This window comes from Anser anser (assembly GCF_964211835.1).
Source record: "Anser anser genome assembly, chromosome: 8".
NCBI lineage: Eukaryota > Metazoa > Chordata > Aves > Anseriformes > Anatidae > Anser > Anser anser.
The window spans coordinates 28,473,510-28,491,798 of NC_139728.1; the positions used below are offsets into that span (position 1 = coordinate 28,473,510).

Below are 18,289 nucleotides of genomic sequence, written 5' to 3' on the forward strand. Positions count from 1 at the left end.
TATAAATTTTAATTGTGACTTTAAATGATGCTGGGACCAGATGGGTGAAGACTAAAGAAACAGCTAGCTCTGCCCACCTCCTCGGCCAGAGCTTTGCTTGCAGAGTGTCGAGAAGCTCTCTGTGAGCAGCCCTGACCGTGGTGGTGTGTTGTGAGGCGCGGATGTGGCCTACCTGGAGCCGGAGGCACGGGTACCTCAGCCTGGCTGCGCTGCAGGGCCTGAAGGCCGTGTTTGCAGCCATCCCGGGGCACGAGCAAGGTTGTTCTGACATCCAGCGACACCATTTCACAGACACAGGAGAACCCCTCCTCGTGCTAGTTAGCTGCTTTCCTGTGAGTAGTTGCTTCCGATGAAAACGAAAGGCTAGAGGTTTGGGGAGAGGTCGTTGAGCATCTGCTGGGGCGATGGTTGATTAATCCACCGGCCGGCTCGCTCTCTGCTAGCGTTTGCGAGGCGTGGGGGTTTCCTATCCCGTGTAATGGCTTCAAGAAATGGGCAATTTTATGTCATACCTAAAATTTAATGGTGGTTGCAGCTAATTTCACACAGCAAATTAGACAAAATACTTGAGCTGCTTCCACCTCCTGAACTCGACATCAAATGAAAATAGCTTTTTGGAGGGTAACTTGAGTGTTACTTGAGAGGGTTAAACGCGTCTCACCGGTGCACTCAGTTTGACAGGCTGATGCACTTTGTCTAGATGATAGATATGAAAAACTAATATCTCAGTTTTCAGAGGGGGTTCTGAAACCTAAAATCGAAACCAGATGTGCAACAAAAAAGAGCAGTGTATATTACAAAGTGTTGTGAAATAGCCCAAGGGAGGCAAGTAAGCAAAAACAGCCCTGCTTCTTAGCAACACCGCAACAAAACAAGTAACAGCCTGGCTGGCATCTGACAGGGCAGGTTTCGGTCTTCGCAGTGGAAAAGACGGCTAGAAAAAAAGTTGGAGTAACTTTGGGACTTTTTGGTGACCCGGAAACACCTTTTGATTTGACAGAATGGTTACCTGACTTCTCCCCTCCCCTGCACCTCCTCCCTGCAAGCGTGTAGCCGCCGAGAAATACCTGCTGCAGCCCAATGGGATGTGTCACGTGCATCTTCTTGTTCCTTTGCTTTCCCCCTCACTGAAGTCAATCGCACCCATGACGAGGGGGTGTCAAGGGAATGTTAACACCAAATCAAAAGAACTTTGAAGATTTCGCACAATTTGAAATGGCTAGGTGAAGGTTTCTCAGATCTGAAGGACTATCTGAATGTGACTCCTGTGTAGAAATGGAAAGAAGTAAGTGAAAAGTTAGGCTTAAAGACATAATTAATTAGTTCCAAAAGAGTATTTAAATCAGTTTCTGGAAATAGCACTCCTTTTTCATTTGATTTCATTTAGGTTCTTAATTAAACTCGTGCCTTTTGTCAACCCCACAAATGAAAAAATCAGTTTGGGTCCCGAGGTGTTATCAGATTCATTTAAGATTCAGTCCTGGAAGCAGGAGAAGCACTTGTTAAATGAGAGCCGCGGTGCACACTGGAAAGCTCGGCTGCCACAGCTTTGTCCATCAGGAGCAGGCGAAGGTCGTGCCTGTTGGCGGCACAGCTCCACGGGCAGAAGCCGTGCTGGGAACGGGCTTCTACCAGCGAAGCAGTGAGTTTGGTGAAAGAGCTCATTCAGCCTGGGGAACTCTGTTTGCTGGAACAAGCCGCATGTCCGTCGTAGCTGTTTGCCAAGACAGATCTACTGATATTTCTGTCTGAACAAATTCTTTCTGAGAAAATCCTTTCTAGAGTAGGCAAGCCATGGGGTATTCCTGTAACCAGCCTGACTCCAGGACCAACAGCTTGAAGCAAAACCGCAGCATGTCCTGAGATTTGTAATCAAATTGCGAGAGGCAGCAATTGTGAGGGGGAAGGAGGGTGGGTGGATTTGACTTGGCTTTGTTGTTTGTAGAGAGGTCGAGGCTGCCAGGCAGCTAGCTTTTCCTCTTTCAATTTCTCTCTCTCTCTGTCTCTCTGAATACATTTCTTTTGGAAAATGCTGTTTTGGCAGAATTAGAATTTTGGGGGAAGTTCATTTTGATGAAGTTTTCAACGGAAATGTTGATATTACTTGAGAATGAAATAGCGACTTTCATTTTGACTCCTTGTTTTAGAGTTAAGCTCTTTCTAGCCTCTAAAAATTACTATGATATTAAAGATTAATTATAGATATGAATGGTTTGACATTATAAGATAGAAATTCTTAATGAACTAATTTTAATGCTTTCAGCTAAAAATAACTCAGAATTTCCATTCTGTGAAACATTTGATATTTTGCTTTTCTGTCTGATTAGCAGAAAAGCAAATATCAGTGTCAGAATCTTCCATGGGATATATACATGTGGTTTTTTTTTATTTTGGCTACCTTTAGTAAGGCCTTTAAGTCACTGCCAAGCAGGCTGGATTTGAACTGGTAACTTCAAAAGAGGCATGGCTTTATTATTCTTGGGTGCAAAACTGGAAGGGAACAAGGTTGTGTTACTGACTTCCTTCTCATGCACTGAACTCGTGGTTTCTCTTGAGGCTTCTAGCAGTTCTGCAGGACATGAGGTCTCCTCAGCATCTAAATCTTGTTTAAAGGATACAAACAAAAATGGTGGAAGTAAGAGGAAGTGATCTGAATATATGATATCTGAAACAGGGGTCACTATTTACCAGTTTAGTATTTTTGCTATTTTATTTGAACTCAAAAGTAAGTATAGCAGTACAATTTGCAAGTGCAGTCCAGGTCAAATACGGCCAGTCAGGCAGGTGCAGCTGGTGTTTCTGTGTACACTCCTTTTTTAATTGCGGGCATGTTTACCATTATCAGTGCCTGAGATCCACAATGTTTAATAAATTAAAATGGTTCTTTTCAAGCAGCAAAGGCTTTTGCGTTAGACTTGTGCTGGCCAATGCAGTCCATTAGTGCCTGAATAAGTGGTAGTTAGTGGTAAGAGTCACAGTCGTTAGTGTATCTTAGCTCCCTCTTTGTAAATCACAATTGGCAGCTGTGGGATTCTTCAGCAGCCCTTGACCGGCACCTGTGGCAGGAAGGAGAGGGCTCCACCACAGAATGAGGAAACTTCAGGACAGGGAATAGTTTGGGGGATATGGCAAGTCCATCAGTCCTAGCATGTTCATGTCCCTCCTGATTTTTTTGGGAAGGGGGTGGGGAGAAGAAGTTATATCCATGGTGACCATGATATTCCTCTGGTGTCTGAGATGCACTGAATTCATTGCAACCCTACTGTGTAAAACTTGTTCCCGCATATTGTCTTCTGTATTCCCCCTCTCAAGCTTGCAAATGTCATTGGGTCTACTCTCCTACTCTAATTGTGGAAGGTGGTACTTCAGAAACCTCAAGTGTAAGTATAATGTGTGGACCCCTACGTGATTTCTAAAAACTCATCTCACCTGGTAAGGAAGATGTGGATGCACTTGCATAAGTGCTGTTTTGTCTTGAGGCATCTTCGTCTAAAAGGAGCATTAACATTCATATTATGTGTGGTGGGAGCCTGCAATATTTCAGCTGTGATAATGCCTTTGTAAATCAGGCAAGGAGATGCTTGAAATTGTTGTGCATTGGTTGTGATCTTGCCACTTGTGTGTCAAGGATTTCTCAGAATTAAAGGCTTAGATTAACCACATAGTGATTAGTTTTCTATTTGAAAGCAGAGTATTTCTGTCCTAAAAGTCCGTTTTCAAGGGGTGGCAAGCGTGGTCACTCTGCTATGCCAGTAATTGCATGCACTTTATGTCGGTGAACTTTTGTATCTTTCTTGAGATGGTGCTATTGTTCATACTTCCAGGAATGATGAACAGAGAGATAGCCAGACCTCGTGACTCAATCTAAAATTACGTATCGCATTTAACACCCATAAGTCGGGTTTGGAGCTTCTCGTGGGTACCTGTCCCATCCGTGCGAATGTGCTCAGACAGACAGATGAGGAATTTCTAGTCACTTTGCAGCTGTGTTTTGTTGCAGGATGAAAGTGTGCAAGATACAGATCAGATAGAGCTGCTGAAAAACAAATTGAAACAAAGAGTCTCACAAAGAGAATGGCTGCAGCCAGAGTTCATAAAAGGGCTCTATATGCTTTCTAATGTAATAAGCCTCTATTCTGCCTGGCTAGCTCTTTGAGTAATCTTAAGAGAAAAACTGACATCTCTTTTCAGTAGGAAAGAAGAACATTTATTTTATTCCTAACAGTTTTAACAAACCTCTCCATGATGAATTATGTATTTATTGTAACTGCACACTCCACAGCCACAAATTCTTGCAGTTTCTTTCCAGCTGAAGGCTCCAATAAAAGGGTTCCCTAGATAAAGGCCAGAGGATTTGGGCCATGGTTTTTGTACTTAGATTAATTCAGTTACTCTGATTTGTCTGGTTTGGAGATTTCACAGACCCGATGAGTCAAACATAGAGTAACTGAACTTACAAAATATTCACAAGTATATTTGTGCAGTCGTGTGCTCCAGCTTCAACTTCAGCTTTCTTCACCGATTCTTAATTTCCCACTTTTCCTCATCAGTTATGGCTTTTCTCCTCTTTCCTTCATATTTCACTCAATCCAGAGGTGTTGATAACTGTAGTTCATTCAGAATAGATGTAAAAAGCAGCCAAGTTATTTCTGGGGAAGAAAAGGTAAAGCAGGAGCCATTACCCCCAGAGAAACAGCCTTCTGCCAGCTAGGCTGCAGTTCAGCTGTGTGGGCAGTGGGGATTGTCGAGGGACGCGGTGTGCCTCTGGGAGCAGAAGCATTTAGAAGTAGCCAGAGAGGAAGCAGACGGACAATAAGAACTGGAAATAAGATGTCAGCAGCCATGAAAGATATTGAGGATAAAGGTATATTCCCATGGAGGATGGGGGGGGAGCGGGGGAGAGGCATTCAACTGTGAGTAAAGAGCCCAACTCCAGTTGGTCTAGTCCTGTTTTGGAAACAGAACCTCATAAATAAGATTACACTGGAGAAATACCTGACACTGCTCTGCAGTTAATGGAAGCATCTTAAAAGACTCTGAATATAGGCCAAGTATGTGGGTCAGTAGAGAAACTGCTATTTATATTTGGACCTGCATCTGAATACAGTGTAATATCCAGCTGTTGAAAATACTAAGAGAAATTGCAGAAAAGTTTTTTTAGGCATGTAGTGCCAAAGGCTTTGTCAGGTGATGTTGCTGTTTGAGCTGCAACTTTACGCTCATCTCCCACAAATTAGTGGACAACATCGTTAAAATTTGGTAAGGTCATCTTTAATCTGCTGAGAAAAGGAGATTTGCTCCCTTAAATTAAAAAAAATGCTGAAAAAACGCATAAAGTTGAAATTTGAAATAATGTACACTGAAAGTGAATTTTGCTGTGGATATTTAAGTATTTCTACAGGCTTTTGAATTCTAAGAATTCTCTCTTCACTTACTGGATTGTGAAATCAGTTTTTGTCATGGGAAAGTTCCCACTTGCAGGTTAGAGGATCTCAGGAATTCTCACCGAGTTTGACCGTGTGTGCTGCAGGCGAGCTGTATATCCATGCAAAACCCGGGTTTTCAAAAGTATGAGTTCCCTGTGCACAAAGCCCTGTAAATTATTCTTGCCTTGTAAAGAACATCTGTTACAGAGTTTAGGATGTGATGCATCCCTTATAAAAGGGGGGTGGGGGTTGCAGGGGAGGTTGCTGGAGTCAGTAATGCTGTGAAAAAGGATGGTCATTATAACTTCTCTACAAATATAAGCAGTGAGCATTTGGGGAGATCTAGGGGCTGAATTCGGTTGTAGAACAGGCCTGTAACATCAGTGGGAGCTTTCTGTTGGCAGGGTGGAGGACTTTAATTTCCATCAGAGCTGTGGGTCTTGGTCTTTATTGCAGAAATGGATCGTGCTCCGCTCTCTACTCCATCCATTGATGCAGGACAAAGGCAGTTACATAAAGCCAAGTTGGGGCTTTCCATTTTTTTTTCCTCCAAGTTCTTTTGTGATCCAAATTTATAAGAAAACAGCCAACATGTAATTCCGCGCTCAAAGAAAATGACTTTTTTTTTTGTTTTTGTTCCCCATAAATGCAATTTAGACAGTAATTGGAGTTTGCAAAGCTTTGAAGGTGCAGCTGGAGGGAAAAGTAATGTGCCGTGTAGAAGGTGCAGTTGAGTAAAAGAAAGCTTTTCCAGAGGACCCAAGGGCCAGAACGGGGAGAAATTGGATGTGAAACCTTCCAAGGCAGGCCAGAGTGCAAGTTTCTTGGAGTCTTCAGCAGCTTGCATTGCACTGGTGGTTGGAGCTTGTGCTGTATTTGATGAGCTGATGGGCCAAACTTTGCTCCCCAACATCTGCCGTTGAGCCTAGCATGCGGTGTGTATTAGCTGCATCGTGCCACCCTATTTATTCCTGGTGGTGCGCAGGAAAAGGGTGACTGAAAGCGGAGTTACATTCCTTGTGTTTAGATATTGACTCTATCTGAAAGTCTTGAAGATTTGCAACTAAAAGCTTGCTGGGAAGTTGGAGCGAATGAGGAAAATTATGTGCAGGAGAGGTCAAGTCACCAGAGCAAGATGACAGGGTGAGAGCAAGGTCCCAGCCAGGAACCTCTGCTTGCTCTGGCCGCGGTGCACGCCGTCTTTCATCCTGCCCGAAGGAAGTGGAAAAAATGATTTCATAATCCTTTGTCATGGGGTTGGGCATGCTGCAGGTCATGTGGACAGAGCCATTTGTTCAAGTAGCGTGAACCAAGGACTCCTCAAAAGCTGTTGAAATCTCACGGCCTCTCCTTCCTCAGCGGAGCAGAAGTGCTGCATCCAAGCTAAACAGGGACGGCTCCTTCTGCTCCCCTTCTTGAGCGCTGACCAAGACCTACTTCCTTGATCTCAGCAGTGTCTTCTGTATCTGAGAGATTTTGCTGCTCTTCCTGTAGTATTTTTGTAAACGCTGTAGGCCAAAGCAAGCTGAAAAGGTACCCTCCGCTCTGTTTGAAAATTTTTCAATTATTGCAATTTGTCAAATTATTTAAAAGCAGCACCGCTGATAACACTCGCTGTTTTGGCGGTTTGGCTGAGCCCCTCACTGCTGGTGTTGTTGTTGGTGTGTCACTGTCAGTATTTTGTACTGAACTATCTAACAGCTGTCTTGGCTTCCTTCCCCACTAAAACAACTGCTGCTTCACAAAGAACACAGATAATTTTGTCTTCCTTGATATTAACAGATCAAGAGAGGCCCTTGCCAATACAAACTCATGTTTTATTTTTACAGTCTGAGCGAGCCCCTTGGTAGAATTTGTTGTTCTCTTTAATTCTGTACTTGGAGACTAGTTGACATCTAATCTTTTCATTTGAAGTGATGCTGAGTGGGTGGGACATTTAGAAGGGGGATAAAAACTCTCACAAAAGAATCAAAGTCAAAAGGAAGCCAAAGGCAAAACAAAAAGCCCTGCACAAGGCACCCAAATGAAAGGGCTTGTTTAAAGGCAGTAGAACAGTAACAGCACAGTCTTCCCCTAGTTTTAAAAGGCAGTAAGATGAGAGATGCTGCACTGAAATTAACGTTCATCTCCCGGCGTGTCCACAAACCCCGTGCTTATGCATGGGAAGGAAAGTGGTTTCATGCACCAAAGGAGAAATGCTGCTGCTCCTGCTTTGAAAGCAAGACCTGGACAAAGGCTTGCGGTATCCACGGAAGGCCAACTTTCTTCTCCTCTACAAAGCCTGTCTGTGTGGTGGCAGAGGTGTTCACCACGGAGGTGTTCATGGCACAGAGTCTCCAGAGCGGGACGCTGAGAGGGGGAGAGAGGTCTGATTTAAAACCGCATATTCCTGAGATCATAGCCCAGGTTTTAGTACCTCTTGTAAGTAAGACCTCTTCAGATTGAAAAGAGGGGGGAGGTTTAGAGAAAAATTTTAAACTCAAGTGAAAATTTAGCATGTGAGATAGGGACAATATGTGTTTATAATGGCATTAAAAACAAAACTCCTGTCAAATGCGTAGTATTGACAGGCTCATCCTCCAGAACGCTCTAGGGAGTTTTAGATGATGAATCTCCCAGTGATTTGGGGATGACTTAGGTTCTTTAAAAAAATCTGCTAAACATCTTGAAGACTTAGCTTTTTGAGAGCTGTATGCTATTCATTTCCAGCAGCTTGGTCTTTAAAATACCTCAAGCCCTGCATTGCTAGACTATCAGGCAGAGCGAAGTCCTTTCCAGACCATTCTCACATCTGCATGCTGTATCATATCACAATCATCTCAGCAGTCCCAGGGCAAGCTGCCATCACTTTGTTTTCCCCATTTCTTCTAGAGTCATTTAGTCAAAATAAGTGGTGCTCTTTCTAGATTTGTTTCCTCAAGGTTGCATGCGTGCAATGAAAAGATCAGATCTCTGAGTCTTTGTTGTTTGGGCTGGTTGAAGGAAAACAGATTTCAGTGCCTCTTTGGCTTTACAGCGGAGGTTTTAATGGACTTTATTGAAAACTGGACACTTCAGGGGGGTGGGAGTAGCGGCCCAATAAGTTTTTCAGTACCCAGGGTGAAATCCTGAGTTTGAAGCCAGAAAGGTGAGAATTTCACACAATTGGATTTGAGTATAGGAATCCATATTCAGAGTTTGGCCCTGTATACATATACATACATTTTTATACATACATCTGTAGTCATTAGTCTATTTAACTCTGAAGGTAAGTTACTACCGAGCAGAATTGGTCACAGAATATTATTTGCCAGTTATCTTGTTGGAGTCATGATGGGAGAAAAGCAGTACAGCAGTGTGGGGGAAAATCTGCGAGTTTCAGAGCGGTTATGTGGGTAAACAGTAATACATTCTCACTCCCTTACTCCCACATGGATAATGAGCTGAACACGTACTATGAGTAATTTGTTTTTTAAGAATTGAAATTGACCCCAGAGCAGAGCATCTGTACCATACTAATTGTGTTGTTGAGGAAAATGAAGGATCATCACTTGAATATGGGGGGCTGGCTGCATTGCTATAAAATGAAATAAGATGAAATTATATGGGGAAAGGGCCTTGTGTGAAGGATGTTATAGATTATTTTTAAGGGCATCTGGACAATGTGCTGTAATATAAAAACCTACAGAGACTGCAATAGAAAGCATTCCACCCCTTCTACCTCAGCATCTGTCAAGCAATCCATATTTATTTATAAGGCAACCTCAACGAGTTCAGGTATCACAAATTATGTCTATCTGCAAACAAAAAAAAGCCACCTATGAATTGATGGACTATTTAGTGAGATGTTTGCTTTTATGTTCAAGAAGCACCTTTACTTACTTCAGTGATAGCAGACTGCTGTGCCCAACAGTCACTTTGCATTTCTGTGTTACCCGCTTGTGTGTGCAGCTACAGGGGGGAGATGACTGAGACTCTGCCAATGAGTTCTGTTTCCCTGATACCATTCTCCTCTGCTTTTTTTACTGCTTTGCTTTATTCTAGCTTTTATCTTCTTTAGCATCTTTATTTAAATCAGTACCCACTTCCCCAAATCCTACATTGCCTCTGAAGAAGCCTGCATGCTACGTATCAGAGAGCCCCTCTGACCACTAAGTCAAACATATGTTTTCTTTACACCTGGTGCTATTTCTGTATGCCTGCTTAAGATGCCCACCTATCAAATTAATATTTATTTAATGACTAGTGCTAGGTTGCAAATAAGCAGCATGTAGATTGTGCGATGTAATCTGTGTATAGAGTAATATAGGTTATATGAGGGTGGTGGTCTCCATCAGAGAGTCACCTTCTGACTGCAAATACCACACAAAGCTATGGCAAAGATGTTTGTTTTTTTTTCCTCCCACATAGAAGAGAAAGCTCTTGTGATAGCTTGTGTACCAGAGCAGTGCTATTGGCACACTGACTTTTTAAAGGCCTTGCTATAAATAAAAGCAAAATATCTTCATGATATAACTCCTTCTGGAAATGCATTGGTGGTGGTTTGTTAAACAGATGATTTGCAGCAAGGTCAGGGTTCTCTACAACACTGCGTGATACCGAGTGCCTGAGGCTTCTCCAAAGACTGTGCCAAATGGCAGAATTCATGAGGCTGCTCTTCTGCCTCCTCTCCGTGGGCTGTGTCTAGTCATAACCCAGCCAGCCAGTTGGCCCCGGGGCAGAGAAACTCGATAATAGCGGAGACCTGGCTCCCACAGCAGCTCTGCCCTGAAGTACAGGGGCAGAGAGGTCTGGTTGCTTGGCCGTGGGAAGCTCAAGCCTGTGTTCGAGCATTGCTCTGAAAAGTAACCGAGGCATGGGCAAGATAGTTCTGTTTCAGCACTTCACCCCTCAGGAGCAAAAGAAGTGCCTAAGGGGAACTGCCGTCCTATTCTCCTGCACCACGGGTCTAAGGCTTGTCAGGGTGAACAAAAGGGAGCTGTGGACAGGCCCGGGAAGGAAAGGTAGAAGAAGGAGAACCAACATCCATGATCTTCTCACCCTTTTCTTTACCACTGTAAATCCTGACAACAGCATGTTCACTCCCATTTTGGGCTAATCCTCCTGAGGGCTGGTTAAGTGAGCGCAGGACACCAGGAGCTGCTGTACAGGACCTTCCCAACATTTCACATTTCTCTCAGGCTTCCTCATGCAAAACCAACAAAATCCAGCCTGAATCACTTATTTCTACTCGTCGTGAGTGCTCAAACTTGGCAAGCTTCTTCTGACACAACCCTGCACTGAAATGGATATGCCCATGTCTAAGCTTCTGCTTGGCTTTCTGGTTCATTTACAAACCTTATGTCAAGTTTACAGTGGAAGCACTGACATGATCTCTGCCATGGTGGTCTGACTGAGGCACAGAAAACATAATTTTGCATAAGTATCACTTGACTAGTCTGTCTGGGCACATTTTAGTGCCTGGTCTTGCAAGGGTGTCTAATAACTTGGGCTTCTTTCTTATATCAAATGCTTAGGCTTGACCTTTAGAATTTGCTTACATAAAAGACAAATATTGAGGCTTTTTAGAGTTTAGAAAATTATTTCCAAGTTAGAGGGAAACAAAAAATGACAACTCATTTCAGCTAGAAATAGGAATAAGCAGCATAATTATTTCTCTTACCTAGGTAAAAGGTGAAACAGTATGTTTAGCTTACCTGTTGGCAAGCAATCTGTTTTTTGTTGTTGTTGCTTTGTTTGTTTGTTTGAAAAAAAAAAAACACAAACAATTCCCCGTCTTTTTTTTTTTTTAATTGCCTTTCAGGAGTAGAAGTTCAGCCACAAACCAGCAAGCTCCTAAACCTCTTAGGTGCATTCAAACATTCTCTTGCAAGTCTTGGTCTAGAAACATTGACTCATCAGAGACCTTAAAGGTTACGTGGTTTGAAACAAGATCAAGAACTCTAAGACAAGTTAATTAAATACACTGAAACCTCTTTCTTCCAAAATTTGCTAATCCAAAAGACTTGGCCAGCTGAATGGTAATGTGTTATCCCCTGTGCCACTCCTGCTGCCATGGCTACATTTTGTCTTAAGTCAGAACTTTGGCTTTAAGAAAAAATTGGGGGGGAAAAAAAAGGAAGAAAAAAAAAAAAACAGCATTCTGGTATGTCTGACTACATACTAATATTAGCAAGCATAACCTTGAAATAGCATTGACATTCACTAATCCGAACACTATTCTGGTCCAAAAATGCTCAGATTACTGACGTTCACTGCAATTTTCTTCCCCACGCCACTATCAATAGCAGTCTTAATACCAACCTTTGAATATACTAATTGCTTCAAACTGCCTTCAGGCAAATAAATAATTCTGTGATGCAAGATGAGGGAAAGGAGCTGAGTTTCTGAGTAGGTTAACTTGGATATTTTCCAGTCAGCAGACACATATATGCCCTCAGTTGGCTGTTTACAGATATTCTGCTACAGGAGTTTGGTAATGCGTTTGATGGCTGGAGGTGGAAACTTGAGGCAAACTTGGGCATTCTGGGCTGTTCTTCAGCTGATCATCATAGCTCAGCAGTAATCGAGAGCTTTTCCAGTTGACACCAGCTTTGAGAAGTCTGCCTGCTGTCTTTGACCTCACAGCTCAGCTTCATCTGTAACGTAGGCTTCATGTTTCCATATATACAGCCAAGTTAAGAGGAATTCTTCCTTGTGAAGTTAAAGGATTTAAAGGAGTGCTTCTCAGTTGTTGAGAAAGTGAGAACGCGTCCCTGCGAGATGTCTTTGTACATAACGTAGATTTTAAGTAAATGCTAATTGCTGAAATGTATGTTTCTTTGTCTTCACTGAGCCTAAGAGAACAATCCATAATACCTGTGAAAACAAAATTGGTAACTCTTTAGATACAACCACATTTGTCCTAAGTGGTATCTGCAATGTAATTCTAGACACCCACGTATGAAAAGTTAATTTAGGATTTTAAGGATTATTATTTTTCCCTAGTGCACTCTCAGCACCAGCTACATAAATAGACCAGAACACGGTAAATTTAGAAGGGGCAGGCGGAGGGGACTCTTTTGTTGTGTCTGGGTCAGCTGTGGTTAATGCCTTGGCTTCTCCACCATGGTGGATTCCTTGGGATGGTGGCAGAGCCCCATGCCCACGTGCTTCATTGTTGTATCAGAAACAGGACACGTTAGCTGTTCCAACCACCTGCCCTGAGAATCTTCAGACCTGGTCAGAAGGGGCATAAATCATCACTCTTGCACAACTTCAGCTCTGCGGAGGGTTATAAATAGGCTGAACAAGACAAAGAATTTAGGTAGTTGTGTTCTATGCTTGTGGTATTCCTTATTTTTATATTCAGAGCACTCTAAAACAATTTTGTGTTCCCATTTTTTGTAGAAGTCCAGAAACTGGAAGACTTGATGCTTTTATTAAGCTAGAATGGCTTTGCTAATGCCATTGACTGGTATACTGTTTTTAAAAAGTACGCTTGGTAAAAATACACTTAGTAAAGTGCACTTTAAATATAAATTGCCAGTTTCTCTCTGCAAGAGAACATAGCAACTGGAACTTGTCCTCATCTATTGTTTCACCCCCACGGTTTACAAAAATGATGAGGTGCATTGTTTCGGCAATTGCCTCCTGATTGCTGTAGCTTGCTGCTTATTTTCCTGCATTGGCTTTGGAGTCTTGCATCCCTAAACAGAGCATCGTGGATGGTCATGAGTCACTGTACAGGAACTAAATGTCAAAGTTGAAATAAAGTTTACTGCCACAGTTGGTGTGAACAGTGTGACCGGCGGTGTGTCATTCTCATAGCAGGGATGTCTGGGCAGGGAAGAGCTAGGTTGCTCCCCTCTTAGAGCAGAGCAGAATTCGGCAGAGGTGTTGCTGAAAGCAGGGCAGATTCTGCCTTGATGATCTTTAAAAACATATATTTCATTTGAGAGACCTTGAAAACAAATGTGGTGACCTAGAAGGCTGTGTAGGGCATGGTGCCCTTCAAGTGAAGAGAGCCGCTCACTGTGCCGCGGCGTGACTCCGTAGACATGCTCTCGCCCCAGCACCATGGTGTTTTCCTGGAGCAGCTGTGCGTGGATAATTGAGGAGGTCTTACGGTGTCCCGACTTGAGATCCCATGTAGATGGCAGGGCTCCGCTAGGGCTCCTGCAGCCTTCTGCTGGAACAGTATGTGAAAATTGTCTGTCCCCGATCCTCATCTGACCTCCTCTTTAACAGAAACCACTAGAGCAGTTAAGGACAGAGCTGAAGGATCACCAAAGCAAGCTCTGCCGTGGCCCTGTACAGAAGTAATGCTCTTTCAAGACACTTGTTTTGACTCATTTCCTGCCCTAATGTCACCCCTGCCATCACAGGCTCTGCTTCTTGCACCTCAGAGTGCTGGAAATAGGAGAGGAACAAAGAGTCGACATGGCCTTGCTGATGACAGCAAAGACCGGGCTCTCCTTTCTGGTTCTGCTACTGACTTGCCCGGTGAGCTTGAGTAAATTGCTTCAGAGTGCTGAGGCTGTGTTTTGGCTTCTGAAAATTGTGTGGGATTTTTTCTGAACTATTTCGAGATTGATGGTTGAAGCTCGTTGCTTCACTTTTAAGCGCTGCGAAACATAAAAACAAGAAGCAGAAACAAAAAAGGTGCAAGAACTCCTTGCTACTTGAACTGAGACTTGTTGGGAGCAAGGACCGTCCTTTCTGAACGCTATTGCAAGTGTCTATTGACAAGTGTAAATAGTCAGCAAAGGTATAGGACTGTGGTTTTTCAGTCTAGGTCGTGCCCCTGTGACGGGAACTCAGCATCTTTGATTTCCAGGGGCATTAAAGGTGCACAGCATCTTGCAGTTTGAATGTTAGATTTGTCTCTTTTCTTATTTGGCACTAAACCTTCGCTCCCATTCGTTTAGAACTCCATAAATAAATTAAACAACTTAAAAAAACCCTGACAAACTGGCCTTTTGGTATTTTTAGATCTTTTATGTCACCTCGTTTGTAGAACATTATTTATAGATTTTTTTTTTATATGCTCCCAGCTAACCTGCATTACTGGCTCTTTGCAGAAGCCTCTGCTCTACTATAGTACATAGCAGCACCCTGTAAGTGTCAGCATTCCTCTGCGAAGCTGGCACTTCAGCAAGGACGTGCTAGGTACATGACCCAGCTCAGGAGGTACGTATTGTCCTACATAAAGTGCCAATGCTGAGCCTGTTCCAGATTTATTAATTCCCATTGCCTACATACGGTTTGAACATTATTATAGATGAGGATTCATCTCCCCCTGATTTGTGCCTCCTGGTAGGAGTCTGTAATGCTTCCTGAGGGCAGGAGCAGTGCATAGAAGAAGTCTGAGTCTACAGAATAAAATAAAGAGCAAGGAGAGTCGTGAATTGCTGGAGCTCCCCATATTAATGTGAATCAGCCAGATCCCTTTTAAATTGGCAAGTTATTTCTGCAAAATTTAGAGATCACCAGGTAGATTTAAAAAGGTATACATGGGAGAATTACATACATGGAATGAGACAGGGGAAGCATGTTGGTAGCAGAGACTCGGGAGGATGCAAATGATAGAGATTTGTGGTCCTGAAACATGTCCCAGACCTGGTCCTTCCGAAGACCAGTCGTGGTTATGCTTTTTGTACTGGTTGATTGCTACCCACCGGGACTGGGCTTGGGCCCCTGCTCTCAGAGAGCACGTAAGGTGCCAGGTCTGAGTCTAAGCATTGCTGACATGCAGCAGCTGCAGCATGGCTTGGATACTGTCAGGATATTCTGCTTTGCTGTCCGACTCAATGTCACATTGACTCTTTGGGCACTTCTGGCCTAAAACAGCAAGAGAGTGCTTCTGGAACCGAGGCCTTCCATGGACTCAGCAGGCGTCAGCGGGCACGACACCTAAAAAAGGCTGGAAGAACCATGGCTGATGGTAAGTGGGATTAGGTTCAGTGGGAGGAGGCAGAAAGAAGCAACCTTTCCCAAAACTTGAGAAAGGGTCAGAGCATGTGGAGAAGGCACTCTGGGACAGTCCTACTGCACGTAACTCTATACATCTGTCTGAATGAAGCCATTCCCTGCTTTCAGCTCCTTTCCTGGAGAAAGTGAAACCATATCAACCTTGAGAAAACACCTGGACATCACGCTTAACTTCTTATATACCACTTACACTTTCACCTCTGTCTCATCAGACCCTAAAAATAAATAACTTTTGTCTCCAAAGTCTTGATATGTCTCCAAGCTGTGCTCTTATTGCTTTTGGACCTCCAACTCTTGTGAGTCATACCTGCAAATTGCATGAGTCGGGTTTCAGTGGTGACCATCTCAAACTGGCTGGCCATTTAAGGTGGAAAAATTCACCATAGGTTCATGCACTTTTATTTGGTCTGTGGTCTTTGCGTTGTGACTCTTTTCTGCCAGAAAGGAGAAATGGCATATAGGTGATCGTTTTTGAAAGTATAGCAAAATTTGGTTGCAAGTTTGCATTCAGAGCCATTGTAAGAAAAACTTTGCTTTGCTGGCCTTTGAGGAATTAGTAAGTTAAGATGTCCTTAAAACAGAAAAATGAGTTTCAGGTTCTCTGATTTACCTGGAGGCAGTGGAGTGTGTAGGTAACAAACAACCCCTGGAGTCTGAGGAGGCCTTGGCAAGCTGCACGGCACGGGGCCAGCACGGCGGTGCTGAGCGGTGGCGATGAGTATGGGCAGACGCAGGCTGCGGGGAGCACCGAGGTGCCTCCAGCTGCTGCCAGGGGTTTGCACGGACACCCAGACAAGATGCACTTGCCATGCAGAAGGTAACGCAGCAAGCATTACGCTTCCCGGAGTAGTGCTGGCATCGAGCATCCTCTGTGAGCTCAAATTTAAGGAAAGGAAAGCACTCTGCCAGCTGCAGCTCCTGACAGAGTGAGGATTGTGAGTTCCTGCATTCAAACACAAATTTCCTCAAATTGGCAAGCTGCTACCGGCGCTAATGTGAAGGCTTCTTCCAAACTCCAAGCGAGGGAATTTACACCGTGCTGAAAACAGCGATGAACTCACGCTGCTTCCTTCCTCGCTGCAGCTAGCCTTTGTACCGCGCCGGGCTGTACGTCTGGGCTGCTCCAGAGCAGAGCGGGGACTGCTCCCGCTGCTCGCCTGGGAGATGGGAGCGTAACATAAGACAGCTATTCAAAGGCTACTGCTGTCTCGCCAGTGATTTATGGCACGCGGGAAAGATTCTGATGTGTCATGCTGCAGGGGGAAAGGAGAGCGGCACCGGGGTCATGAACAAAAAGGAATTTGCTTATCCAATTTCCGTCTCCTTCTGAATTTGATTGGAACTCGCAGTTGTCAGGCTGTGTTTAAGTCTAGTCTTTACCAACGCCTCCTTAACTGCGGAAGGTCAAAACCAATTATTGTTTTGCCTCCAGGGACTTTCCTTCTTCAGAGAGGCCTTACAGTGGATGTTCTTTAAACCCTTTTCCTTCCAATTAAGGCAGCAGACTCCTTTTTAGAAGGTTTTTCAGGGGACGAGGGGACAGTAATCGGGAGACTGATAGATTTATCAATAGCCTTGAAAAACAAAGCCTGTATGTCTCAGGGAGCTTGAAATCTAATTCCTTTCAATGACTTTTCTCACTCTGAACTTTAAATCTGTTGTTTCATTACACCGGGAATGGAAAGCCCCTAGTTTTCCCAGGCTACAATTTTCCTCTGGTTTTTAACCCTCAAATACCATGTGGATTTATGCCTCAGCACCTGAAGTTTAAGTTTTTCATGTAGATAAAAATGCTTAGGTTCTGTTTTTGGTAGGAATTTACAGCTGTAACTTCCAGAGGGAGTTGTGAGAGGCTGTACCTGCATCGACAGCTGCGGTCTGACAAGTAATTAATGTCTTCCACATCTTTGGGGTGGAAAGGGAGAACATCTTGAGAGTCTTTCATTCTTTTCCCCTTTTCCCCTTTCATTTCTGTTATGGACATCATTGTTTTCAGTTTTATAGATTGATTTTTCCCCTCTACTCCAATCCATTGATACCTACCAAGGCCTGTTTCAGCAGATGGCTTCTTTTTATTTAGACATGTATCAGGGACTGCTGTGATTATACTTTTAGCCATTGAAGGGGTTAAATGTATTGTTTCCTCTTGAATGTACCATTTGTTGTGGGAGAAGTGAGCAGCAGAGCAGATAGAAAATAATCTCATTTGAAAGAGAAAATCCAACTCTAAGGCCAGGGGAGGGGGGCTGCTGAGGAGCAGTAAATGCAGGAAACAATGCTTTGGTATCGCAGGTGCTGAAATACTTAGCAAAAATACTTTGTAATTGCTATTTATATCAGCATGGACCACGAAACCATAGTACTCTGTGTGAGATGTAACCCCCAAACATATCCAGGTACGTTTGTGTATTGTAGCGTTTAGGTGGCTGACCTAGAATATGCTACACTAGTTGCTACTACAAAAATACTGGATTGTGCATAATATTAAGGGAAGTCTGTTTTTCTGGAGCTGGCAGATTTAAGACCCTTGATTAATTATATTCACAGCTTCACTGAAGCAGCACTATAATTATGTGATTATAGGGCAGCTGTAGTCGTGTGGACTGAGAACGAGGACAGGAATTAGGAAACATGCGTCTTGGTGCTGATCAGCCACAGTCTCTTTGTAAGATCCCAGGCAAGTCACTTGAAATGCTCTGGCTACCATTGGATAGACCAATTTTAGATGTTGAATGTTGGGGGTTTCAGCTCAATTCCTTGATTCGGTTATCCTTAGGGAGAGCATGGAGTGACTGGCTTGGATGCTAAGGTTTCCTCCATGCCTGCATTTAATCAGATAATTCCCGTCTTCTGTGCCTAATGGGGATGATGATTGCCTTGCAGGTCAAGATATTATTTGCAATTGCTTTATA

The 18,289-nt window shown here is 43.5% G+C and overlaps 1 protein-coding gene across 6 annotated transcripts in view; it reads left to right on the forward strand.

Annotated features, from left to right (window-relative positions):
- Positions 1 to 18,289, forward strand: part of FGGY (FGGY carbohydrate kinase domain containing) — a 305,857-nt gene that overhangs the window by 119,715 nt on the left and 167,853 nt on the right. The window lies entirely within an intron of this gene.